Raw genomic sequence first — 12,995 nt, 5'->3', positions numbered from 1 at the left:
GACGTCACCACTGGATCCACGGCAGCCACACCAAAAGGATCCCACACCCAGTGCCATACGATACAGAAGACGCAGAACCCCTTTCCGACATTGAAACCAACGTACCCGAAATGGCAGACGGTGGAAAGAGAGTATCGGAGGCCGTTCCGGAAGTTGTAAGGCCCGACAAAACGGCCATCTTGCCTCCTTGCTCTCCCACTGCATCGTTTGTGGATCATCCATCTTCTGATCCAACTTCCGTTCACTCGCCACCTCCTGTGGGAAGTGACGACATCCTGTCTGCTGATTCTTTTGCACAGTAAACTGTGAAGTATAATCTCCGCTCAAGGAGATAGGTTTGCAATATGGCTCTTGCTGTACAATTGAAAGAATTTGAGGGCTTGCCTTATTTTGGCCCAATTGCATAAAGGGTTCTGCTGGCTAAGGGTTGTGGGAAAAGACATTAAGAAGACGCGCGACCGGAGTCGCCAGCAAACAAACAATTGGTGTTTCTCGATTGAAGACGACAATGCCCGCATCCTCTACCGTTCGTACTGAACTTTTGGACAAAAATGTGACTAGGAGAGACAATGAGCAGATATGTATGGGGGACCCGAAAACGTTTTGTTGTCTACTGGTGATAATCACGGACTTTTAGTAACTGTTGGTTGTGGGTTTTGGTATTTGGAGAGAATGTACCCTTTGAATGATTTCCTACCTGTTGAAAATATAACTGTTGTTCCCACTCCTTCTGTGAAACTAGATACATTGTCACCTAGAGATCTTTTGCATAGACGGAATTATCAAAATAACACTCTACTTCTAATTATGAATGCTACCCATGCAATCTTTAACAGAACCAATTGTTGGATCTGCTCGCATTTACCGCAACATGGGGATAAGGGGCTAGGTTGGTATATTCACCCTTTACCTTTGACAACTGCTTGTTATGCTTCACTTAGAGCACTGTTCTTTGGCCGATGGAACGATAGCATCTCGGGGAACTTTGATGGCACTAATTTGAATAGTTTTGAGAAACGTGTTCTGACTCCCCTGGGATGCTCGCTTTTCGCAAATAGGAGTAAGCTCAATATTGCTTCTATTAGGCCTTCTGATAGACTCTCTCGTCCTTTCAAATCTTTGATTTCCTTTAAAATGGCTCCGATAGGCAATAAGGATGCCGTGCCTCCTTCTTATACTGTTAACCATAGCCCCGATTCAGTTTCTTTCTGCATACAGAGGAATGGCACCCGGTCAATGGGAGATTTTAAAGGTTGTGCCAACGTTGCAAATTTGACTGGGGAAGACAGACCTTTGTATGTAGGCGAACCTATCTATTTTGTTTGCGGTAATGTAGCATTTCCATGGTTGTCCAGGGATTGGCAGGGAACTTGTTATCTAGGAATCCTGTTACATGGGGTGTTTATAGCAAGTACTGTAGAGGTTTCGAAGGCTCGTCTATGGCGGGACGAGAATGGCGACACTCCAGCACAGGTTTTAGGAGATGTAGCAAAATCATTCCTTCCATTCTTTGGGCAGATAGCGAATTCCGAGGATATCAGGAAACTAGCGAGAGTACTGGAGAGAACCATCAACCGGACCACAGATATACTCTATAATATGACTTTAGAGCAGAAAGCGATCAGATTGGTAGCGCTTCAGAACCGGATGGCATTAGATGTCATTCTGGCTGAACGTGGTGGAGTATGTAAACTAGTGGGGTCCGCTTGCTGTGTTTTCGTACCGGATTCCTCCCCAACTATTTTTAAGGCAATACAGAATCTGCACATTCTTAGTTCAGAAGTGCATGTTCCCGAGGGAAATTGGGATCTTAGCGCTTGGTTCTGGGACTTCTTGCGGTCTTGGGGTTGGAAAGTGCTTTCAGTCTTGCTGATTATTTTTGGAATTCTGCTATTTCTTTGTTGTTGTATCCAATGTCTACCAAGTATATGTTCAATGCTAGGGGGATGTTGCGCTCAGGCGATAGGTACAATAGGACATAAAGTGTATGCCCCGGATAAAACCTCTAAGGAGTATGTACTGAAAGAGATCTTAGTAAAAGATCTAATGGCGATAGATATTTCTGACAGCTCTTCAGGGTGTATGGACGATGACACATGGAGTTATTTGCAGGGGGATCAGAAGTAGTTTAGCACTTGGCATAGGCCAAAAGGAGGGTTTGTCAAACTAGAAATTATATCGTGCCTCCTATTTCTATGAATATATGTATATTGGCCTACGCCAAGCTGCTAACAAGCTGCTTATAAACTACATGTGAATAAACTCGCATTGCAAGGTCCTGACCTTAGAAACCATGTAAACTGTCATTTTGGGTCAAGCCGCCATTTTAGGTTTTCTTGCTCTATAAAGTCACCATGTGAGCTAAAATGGTAGCCTATGTTATTCAGAACAGAACTCGATTGTCATGACCTCTGTACAGCCAATGTATAACTTGCCTGCAGGCCACTTGTTAGGGTCATGAGCTGAGACCTTGTCCTTCTGCTGACCTGTGTGCAATGGATTACCTGTATCACTGAAACTGATCTATAATTGAATGAGAACACCTGCTTAACTATATTGTATAAATTAAGTCCACATTGTAATGTTAGGCCTAGAGCATACATTATTACCATTTCTTCTTGTTAATGTATAAACCTAAAATGAGCTAGATTTGACCTGGCAAGGGACCCTAGAGCAGTAACTTATTTATGGAATGGTTAACCCAAAGGAGGGCTGAACAGCAGGCTTGAAATGTATAAAAGCCTGACTGTTTCAATGAATTTTTGCACTCACTGAGCACACCAAACCACGCCGGAGTTCGCTGTGTTGTACTGAGGGTCGATAGCTATCTGAATTTTGTTCTGTTCTTTTGTAACTGGATTCAGTATAAAATAAAGTGCTTTGTATGTTCCTTTGTAACCTGTGTTTGGTGTGTTTCCTTTTTGGTTACCCTGCCTCATATTATTTCCTTGTTTTCACAAGTGAAAGGGAGAATGCCACTGAGGAGGTGAAGCTGAAAGTGAGATTCTTGAAAAGGTCAGCAATGTGAGGTGAGAAATAGAGAGAGGAGACGAAGATGACACCAAGGTTTTTTGCTTCACAGGAAGGTGAGGGGAGGGGGCCTAAGGAGGCCTGGATTGAATATAAAAAGTTCCTTGAATTTGTTTTAATCGATTAGATGGAGAGGCTGGCATGAGGAGTAGAAAAGAAAGGACATGTTCTAAGTATAATCAAAAAAGAAAGGAACAACCACCAACGTTTTTTCCAATTGTTTTCGTCTCTATGGTAATAAAATAATCCACAGTAACGAGCAGTGCTCAGAAATCCTAGAATTATCATTGTGTGCTATTTTTAAATCACTGTACTTTATACTAACCGTTGATTAATAAGAAGACAGGAAAATGCAAGAATTAACTGTACAAGCCAGTAACCATAGAAGTAAGTAACCGACAGGTACATTACATGAATGGATAAGTTTAAAGATAAATAAATTATATAATTATGACTCAGTATTGTTAATCATTACAGATTAGAACCCACAATAAAAAAGGATGGCCTAAATGAAACATGTGGAGGATCTATAAATAATATAATCTCTGGATTTGCTATCAACAGGGCATTGACTACATAGGATATGTAACACAAATAGATGGACCCCAATTAATATCTGAGCAATATAAGCAGTGTGTAGACATTATTCCATCCGGTTTTCTTTTTCAACTCAACATTTTTAACCAACAAATGGACTAATGCTGTGAATAGGAATCTATTATCTTGTATTATATTGTTGTTTGGTAGAAATGTGTTTGTATTGTTATATTGTTATATATTGATGTATGATATTTAATATGTTCCATACTCTATAGCATGAACATCTCTTTATTTAGAATGCATTTTATTGTGGATTTAGCACTTTAGTTACATCACCTTATGTAAAGAAATGAGTTTCACAGGGTATATTGCCTGTTGGAAAAAAATACTTAATTGTTGAATATGAATGAGAGGATTTAATACAAACTTAAGCAGCTTGACTCTGGAGAAGATATTGATATGAATAGTTTTGCAATTGAGTCTTATAGTATTTGATTAAATCTCTGGTCATAGGATTCCCACACCTTTGTTGTATACATGAATATAATACTTTTTTTTATCACGCCACTCCAAATATGGGAAATGGCCAGGATACAGTTTACTTAAGTTCATTCACAAGAAGAGAGCACAATCAATCAATCTTTCTTGGACACTTTCTCAAATGTGCTGAAGCCATTTCGTAACTGAAACATGCTGCACAAAAAAGGAATATCACTTGGAAAAGCTCCGTCTGATGCAAAGGGAAAATCAATATCAAGAGCTTCTGAAACACAACAACAAACAGCAGCACAACTTGCCGACCAGAGGACAAGAGTAACATCCTCCAGGGCAAATGAGATGCCAGAGCAAACTGAAGCAAGACTTGTTGACATGAGGACAAGAGCAACATTCTCCAGGGTACATGAGACACCACTGGATCAGGGCACGGGCAACGCCGGGTACCCCAGCTAGTACCATATATTACAAAGCATGAAATATTGAACTCAAAGCTTGCCAGGCATTCATAAATTGGCTACTTTTAGCACAATTCTAAAACCTAGGTGAGTAACATCACATAAAGGTCAGTATTAATAGCAGCGTTACTGAAACATTAATTTGCAACCTGAAAAAAGCACATTGTATCGCAACAGAGACATTAAAACATGTTTCACCTTCCAGCATTTAATGCTAAACATTAAGGGCCTGATATACGAAAGCATTTTACAATGGTGAAATCAAATAATTTTTTTGGCAGCTGGAAGGTGAAACACATTTTATTTTTGTCATTCTTGTGTGATGTATGTTTGGCTTTTGATGCAAATGAAGGGTACTGTAAGGTGACCACTAGTACTGAGTGAGTGTTTGTATGCAGAAGAGTGGAATGCTATTGTATAGTTTATGGGTAGTTGATTGGTTTATTTCTCCAGTGCTTGAATCGTTTCTTTTCCTTGTATAACTTCAGTGCCAGTAGTGCTCTACAGTGACTTTCACGGCATAACAGCACACCCAGCGTGGCTAAAAACTGCTTTGCCGTTAGCTCTGCTCTCTTGACATCTAGCTCTTTAACACAGTGTTCTGTGATCAGCGCTGAACCCTTTACACCATATCCTTCTTGATTTGTTGTCCCTGGCGAGCCTGCTCATGTGGCCCCACTGAACTACATTTCCCAGCAGCCTAGGGGTTCTTCACCCCATCTGCGGCACATCATCGCCAGCGCATTCTGCGAGGCCAGTTATCACCAGTTTGCGCAAGGGCTGCGTGCAGCGCCCCACTTACAGGTAGTGTCTTGTCTTCAACTATACAGGTAGTGTCTTGTCTTCTGATCCCTCTCCTTATCAGAATGTGTCCCATAGTTCCTCCTGCCCATAGTGAAAGTTCCATCTGCCCTAGTGACACAGATAAAACTGCCACTACTCCGTGGCTTTCACCATCTAGCAATACTGACGCAATTAATTCTACCCTCACTCTCTCCCTGCTTAACACAAGATCATTGCCTAAGCATGGAGTAGAGGTTGTGGATTACCACTCTGAATGTGGCCATGATTTGTTCGCCTTAACTGAAACTTGGCTTAATCCCTCCATCCGCACTGATGCAACCTTATCCCTCCCTCCAAACTACGTACTCTTTCGGTCTGACCGTCGGAACAACAAAGGTGGTGGGGTAGCTCTGATGTGTAAAAGCCAGATCGACTGCCACACCATCAATCATAGCAGCCCTGATGACTGTGGATCTTTATGGGTCAAAATTAAGATTTCTGCTAACACCTCTGTAAGTACCCTGACCCTCTATAGACCCCCTAGAGATATACTGTTTTTACGAGAAGCAACTTTTGGAGTTGCTTACTCACATTACCAAGGCTAAAACCTTGTTGATCATTCTGGATGACTTCAACCACTGGGCAGCCGATCCTTTAGATAAGCAGGCATCTTCACTATCTTCATTTATTGACTCTCTCGACACTATTGGGTTTACACAATGGGTGAAGGAGTCCACTCACAGGGGGGGGGGGTCACACGTTAGACAGGGTAGTATCCCATCATTCTCACATGTCCAGCCTTGTTGTCACGCCCTGTGTATGGTCGGACCATTTTCTGGTTCATGCTGTTGGGCATCGTCCGGCACCACCGGCGAGATTGAACACAGTACCAAGAGTTAAAAAAGAAATTTAAAAAATGTAACTCCGGACAAATTTGCAGTGCATCTCTCATCTGGCCATCGAGTCTCTTGCAAGGTTTCCTAACTCTACTCAACTAGTGGGACATCTTACTGCCACCATAAAACATGTCATTACTGTTCTGGCACTGCTAAAAAGCAGAATAATTAAGCCCCCGACCCATAAAAATATGTGATTTACTGACAATACCATCACAGTCAGGCAGATAAAGAGGGAACATAAATGCTTGATCTAGCACAAGTGAACTTTTTCAAATCTTGACTGATTTTCAGGATCCCCCCTCCTCTAACCATGACCTGATCAAGGATCCCACATGGTGTCGGGAAATCCACGATGGGCTCTTAGCTAAAATCTCAGTTAACAAACAAACTGCAATATGCAGATACAATCACAGGGGTGCCCCAGCCATGAAACTGCTGTCCATGACCCTGATCCTGTACCCAACAACGTCCCTATGTTCAAATTTGCCCATTGCACAGAGGAGCAGGTTTTTAAGGTTATCCAAGATTTGAATCCAACATCCTGCCTCGGCGATTGCTGCCCAGCAGATATTTTTAAGGGCTCACTCAAGCAACTGGTCCCCTGGATGACAAAGCTCACCAATCTCTCCTTTGACGAATGCTCAGTCCCATCCTCCTTCAAAGAGGCATGGATTACACCTCTGCTAAAGAAGTCCAATGCAGATCCTTGAATTACTCATAATTATTGACTAATCACGAACGCTCCTTTTATTCTTAAAATCATGGACAAATTGGCATACCTACAGCTCCAGAGACACATTGAAGTTCATTACATCTTGGGGTCATGTCAATCTGGCTTCAGAGCTCAGCATGGGATGGAAATAGATATGCTGGACCTTAAATATACCGTGACCATCATAGTGGATAGGGGTCATCCTGCCCTGCTGATGCTCCTAGATCTCGCTGCTGTTTTCGATCTAGTGGACCACTCTCTACTGGTGACAAGGCTCAGGAATTTAGCACATTGCTCTGCGCAGGCGACACAATTGATCTCTTCGTTCCTTGAGCTTCGGTCTGTTAGTGTAACAGTGGCGTCCCCCAAGGCTCATGTATTTCACCAACCCTGTTCAACATATACACCAGGCCCCTGCTTGACTTACTAGATGCCCTGGTGTACTGTATACAAATTATGGTGATGACTGCCAGGTCATCCTTGAGCTGAGCAGGAATTATGAAAAGGACTCAGTTGCCATAAATAAAATCTATAATGCAGTCCAGGCGTGGATGGCAGACATCTCACTTGCCTTGAACTGTGAAAGAAACAAGCTCCTGATTGTAGCATCTAGTTCTCATCATAAAAACTGAACTCTGCCTATGCCAACTTTTGTATTGCTGGCAATATCATCAACGTGTCAAAAAAAGTTAAAATGCTAGGAGTTATCCTTGATGCTGAACTGACCATGAGATCACAAGTCTCTCACATTCGATCCTTGTGTGGCCTCTTCTCCAAGTTACTTAATTACATTAGCCCATTTCTTTCAGTCAACAAATGCTCCCTGCTTGCTGCAGCATTAGTACATTCTAGACTTGATTACGGCAAGAACGTGCAGGCTGGATCCGCACATGTGTCTGAGGAGCGTAGGGCATTGCACAGGAAACCAGTAAAACATAGGATCACCCACAAGATTCTTACACTGTCATTTAAATGCCAGTCCAGTGCTGGCCCACTATATCTAAAGGACCGTTTGAAGGCTCACACCTAAGGGAGACAACTTCAGCCCTCTACCTACCCCACCCTTGCTCAGCCCAGATACAAGCTGGCGTGTTTTGGGGGTACATCTTTTGATACCCAGGCTCCCATAAATTGGAACGTGCTTTCTGGCTCCATATGCTTGGTTAACAATCTTGCACTGATCAAGAAACAAGTCAAAACGTACTTGTTCAATCTTAACCCAGGTTAAGTACGGTTCTGCCTGAACTCTATCACCTGGCTACTGATTCTCGCCTGTCCTTGTCTTGTCCTCTTCATGTGCGCTCTGAGGCCCATGGGCATGTGGCGCATTACAAACATTAAAATAAATAAATAAATGCTGACTGTTGCTCGGTGCAACTGATCACATATTCTTGTGTTGTGACAATGACAATAGTACCCTATTCAATTATGCAAATGCTACATATTGCATACTAAATATACATATATATGTTTACATTTCTCAGCCTCTAATAAGAAGCCATATCCGGGACTTTCTAACAATGAAGGAAGACGTTGTCCCAAAAGAAGATTGTACTGGAGTGGGAACTGAAACCTGAAAGACAGTCCAATCCTAAAGTGTCTCTCACTTAATCAATACTAGCACCAGCCCTCTGACAGGCCTTCTGTTGCTGCCACCACCTTTAGAGACTGTGGGGCAAGTTTCAGGACATTGAAAATAAGCTCGACCAACCAACGTATGGTGGACATTCAAAAGACCTGATTGGCTGGGTCAAGAAGCAGTTAGACAGGGACTTCCACAGTGGTGGCCTTTCATAGTTCCCTTTCCCTTTTGCATTTGTTCCCTTTTGTATGTTTTAATTGAAATTTGTGAATGGACGGGGTAGGGAGGTTCCATCGGAGGAGAATTAATCTAATTGTTTTCATCTGGTTTTGCCACACATGTATGTGGGGGTGGTTGAGGTTAATAAAAAAGGTAGAAGGGGTTTGGTGTGGCTGCGGGTGGCCACCCCTGCATACATTTGCAGCAAAATGTCCTAAAAGAAAAACAAATGTGAAGAATTCTCCAGTGATGTAAAAAACTCAATGGAATCACATAGAACCAAATGGACAGTTGGACACTTTTTTCCTTTTCCTTTTTTTGTGCAGCCACTTGATAAATTTACCAGGTTATGTTGTTTTGCTCACCGTAGTCACTAGAACAGAGTTACACTGTCAAGGTGAATGGTGGCAGAATGTATGGGCTACTCAGGGCATACGTCACTTGGGCTACTGGGCCACCGTAATGGTGCATGTTGGTCTCTTCTTCTACAGCTCTTAAAAGCGTACTTCTCTCATTTGTTCTGTGATTTATAACATTTGCCATCTCTACACAATGTCACTGAGTATTACAAGAAAAACTGATCTTGGGGAAAAGTATGCATTCAAAAAATAAATTATATAAATGTTGTAGAGGAGCAGTTGGATGCATGTTTCCAATCTCCCGCCCCCTCACCCCATCATACTGGAACAGCAGGAGAAGGGCCCTATGTGAGACTCTGAGTGTTATGCCTATACCTCATTGAGTGTACGAGAGATGATATGCACTCAGACAACCATATCGAATGTACCCTTGCACTGAAAGTGTGGAAGGATGCCCTATGGAAGAATATCAGCATGCACCATTGGACATCATGGAGCACTGAGTGAAATCTGACATGGATCAAGTGATGTCATAACAAAGCTATACAACGCCATACTGAAACGATATGAAAATACCTAAGAGTGACAATGTAACTGAAGCAATAAGAGAAACATGTACGAGACGATAAAGTAATAATGAATGCAAAAGATGACAAAGTAACTTGCAGACCAATAAGTGTAAATATGCAGTAATGCAAGGAAGATAAGATACATAGAAGCTTGCTATAGAGGAATATATAATGTGGCATGGATGGCCATAGTCGGAAAATGGACGCCGGCTCGTGTAAATATTCAATTCAACTACCTCAGAAAGAGATCAGGGATGCAGAGTCAGGAGACACTGGAAGAACAGCTTTGTGTGCAAAACAAAGAAGAGTCTATGTTGGCTTGGGATCAAGGATACTATTTTTAAGGAATATAGGAGCAATGACACTCATTATCATTAAATAAACAGGTGGAAATTTACAAATTTGTGGTCTCTTCACATATGACTCAGAAGTCAAAAATAAGGGCCACGGATGAAGATAGTGGTCTGCTTTCACTCCCTTCAATGTCTTAAAACAGAGAGCAGGCTACTAGGACAACTACAGATGGGAAATATTGGTTCATGGCCGGTCTGATGAGAGATGATTGACTAATTGGTAAAGTAGGCAGTAATCTGATGTGATCCAATCACCTGGGTTTTGGTTTTCTTACGTGCTGCTAGCCGAGCCCAAAATCCAAGGTTGGGTGAGAATGCTAACCAGTCGGCCGGTCGATAGGGCAACCTACTATACAATGTTTCATACACCAATCTGCTGCCATTCTATTCCTTATAATCATTATTTTATGTATTTAGAGGTTTTTCTAGGTGTGTTTTACAGACAAGAGAAAACAAATGAAGTACTAACTCGTATACATTCTATAAGAAGACATGTTCCCCTAACCAAACTAAACCGAAGGCCTTGGTCCCCATCCTCCATCAAACACCAGGCATCCATGAACATTCCTCAGAGACAGAGACAAGATAAAATCAGGTGCCCAGGAGTTTTCTCAGCAGTCTTTATTAGCTGTGGTTACAAGACACGCTCTACAAAAAAGCTCAAAACATTTTGCCTTCAACCTGCTTATATAGGCTATCTGGATGATGCAACATCCTTATGTGAATGACTACCTTGCTCAGAGTATGCTTCTATTAGGTCCTCTTAGTCAGAGAAATAACATCACTTTAATAACATTGGATGGCTTATCTGGTGTACAGCAAGCCCACATTAGCATAGCTGGCATCCACCATTTTCTCTGATGCACAAAACTGATAAGCTTATTTTAGACTTGGCTGTACACATTTATGACAGTCCTCAGCTTCTGCCAAAAGCACCTTCATCACATCAATGTCTACTCTATATCTGATTGTCAAGGTCCTCCCAAGATAGTTAGTGCCTTATACTGTGGAGAAATAGATACACTGTATTATATGGTGCCAAATAATACATCTGGTCTCCCAAATGGTCTGCATGAAGCACATTATGCCCTTCTTATTAACAACATAGATAAATGGATCCAAGTTTCCCTGCTTTTATCTGGCTTCATCATTAATCGTGTCTGCTTTTCCTGCCAAGTTCTATTTTTAACTTGACAAACCAAATTATCTCACTGTGATGTGCTGCCAAAGACTATCTCTAATGTATCAGCCTCTGTTCCTTGTCTGAAAACTCTTTGCATGAGCCATAGCTATTTTTACAACTGACTTAGAACTGGACACTATTTTGCACATGAGTTATCCATTTTGAAATGTATCTTTGTCTGACACTATATTCATTCTTCAGGTAGCTATTCATTATTTATTTAAGCATCTCTCACTCTGTATGCCTTATTCATGAAATATGTTTAAACACTTATGGTATGTATGTGATATTTAAAACACCCTTCATTCCTGGGTCACCCTACCCAAATATGTGCAGTGCCATGTGCACTTTTTACTTTAAATTAAGGCATGATAATCCTGATTTCTGCAATAATAGAACCATTTGATCTGCCTATCATGTTATCTATACTCAGTTAAGGGTAGGGGGTTGGCACCCCTATACAAACCCTCCCGCTAATACGATTTAAGGTTTACTACGTAGGATAATGTCAATGATTACGTATATTGTGGTATAAGACCTCTGTGTTATCACATTTATTTTGTGATAACCTTTGTGCACCTTAGCGATTTTAGATGGACAATAGGTCTGGAAACGGAAGGAGGCAGACATGTCCTAAAGTGTTGTGATGATTGAGCTGGGTTTCCAGGGCAGATTTGCAGAACTGTATGCTAGTCAACAATGTAATGCTGAATGCATGAGGGGCTTGAGAATTTGCTGTGCCAGTCCTGGACATGTGGTGGCTTATTTTCCAGGCATCTCTATATGTTGTACCCAAAGTCAAATTCAAGAATGTTAATTCTATGGCTGTCAACCAAGAGCCAAGATTGACTTATTCAAGAAGAGACTATGTATAAAGGGAATGTTGTTGGAAACAAAATGTAAGTGAAAGGAGTGGTCAAAACGAAAGTACCAAAAGTATTGAAAAAGCCTGGCAACTTGATATAAAAAAAGTTAATGTTAGTTAAAATGTATTCTGTGTCATGTTATGCTAGACTTTATTTTAGTTCACAATGAGACAGAGTGTCTTACTTGTGAGTAAGCTATCAAAGTGAAACAATACCTAGCCATCAATATTTAGGAATTATACCCTGAGCTCCATATACAGGCTGTGTGAAAGGCGGTGGTGTATGTATGATAAAAAAAGGGTAAGTAGAGGGAGAAGTGCCATATATGTGGTTTCTGTATGCAGTGCAAGTCTGGCATCCTTCTGTTGTGTTATATTTTGCTGCTTTGACTTTTACCATTAGGCTAGGACACACTTTGTTGCTTCTATAGTGCTTTTTGTAATAGTAAGTCTGCCTCATATCTTTTAGGTTGTAAGCCAACAATGTGACGATCAGTGTTCCCAAACATCAGCACTGAAGGACCCCTCAGCAAGTGTGTTAAGGATTTCAATCAGGTGATGCACACCTTAGTCTTAGCCCAGTATGCAGTGCACAATTCAAATGCTTATGTTAGATTAGATTCAATATTGAGATGATATACCACTCATATCACACACCCTTTTCAAATACCCCGGGTCACAATGGACCATGAATGAACCAGGCTGGTTGATAAAATATAATATTTATTTATTTATTTGAAAATTAAAAGAATCATACAATTTTTAATATGGGGCAGCAATGACCGATGGGGTGATAAGAACAATATGAATGTAAGCAATGTACTTAGTTTAACTTTCTATTGATACAACTACAAAACACCAGGGAATAGGAGCACTTTTTGATTTCAGGTAAGGCAGCACTTGAGCTAGAATTTTCCCCTGCAAGGCTCCCTCAACTCACAAATAATC

This window comes from Ambystoma mexicanum, chromosome 10 (assembly GCF_040938575.1).
Source record: "Ambystoma mexicanum isolate Mex_15411 chromosome 10, UKY_AmexF1_1, whole genome shotgun sequence".
Taxonomy (NCBI): Eukaryota; Metazoa; Chordata; class Amphibia; order Caudata; family Ambystomatidae; genus Ambystoma; species Ambystoma mexicanum.
This window is presented reverse-complemented; position numbering follows the sequence as displayed.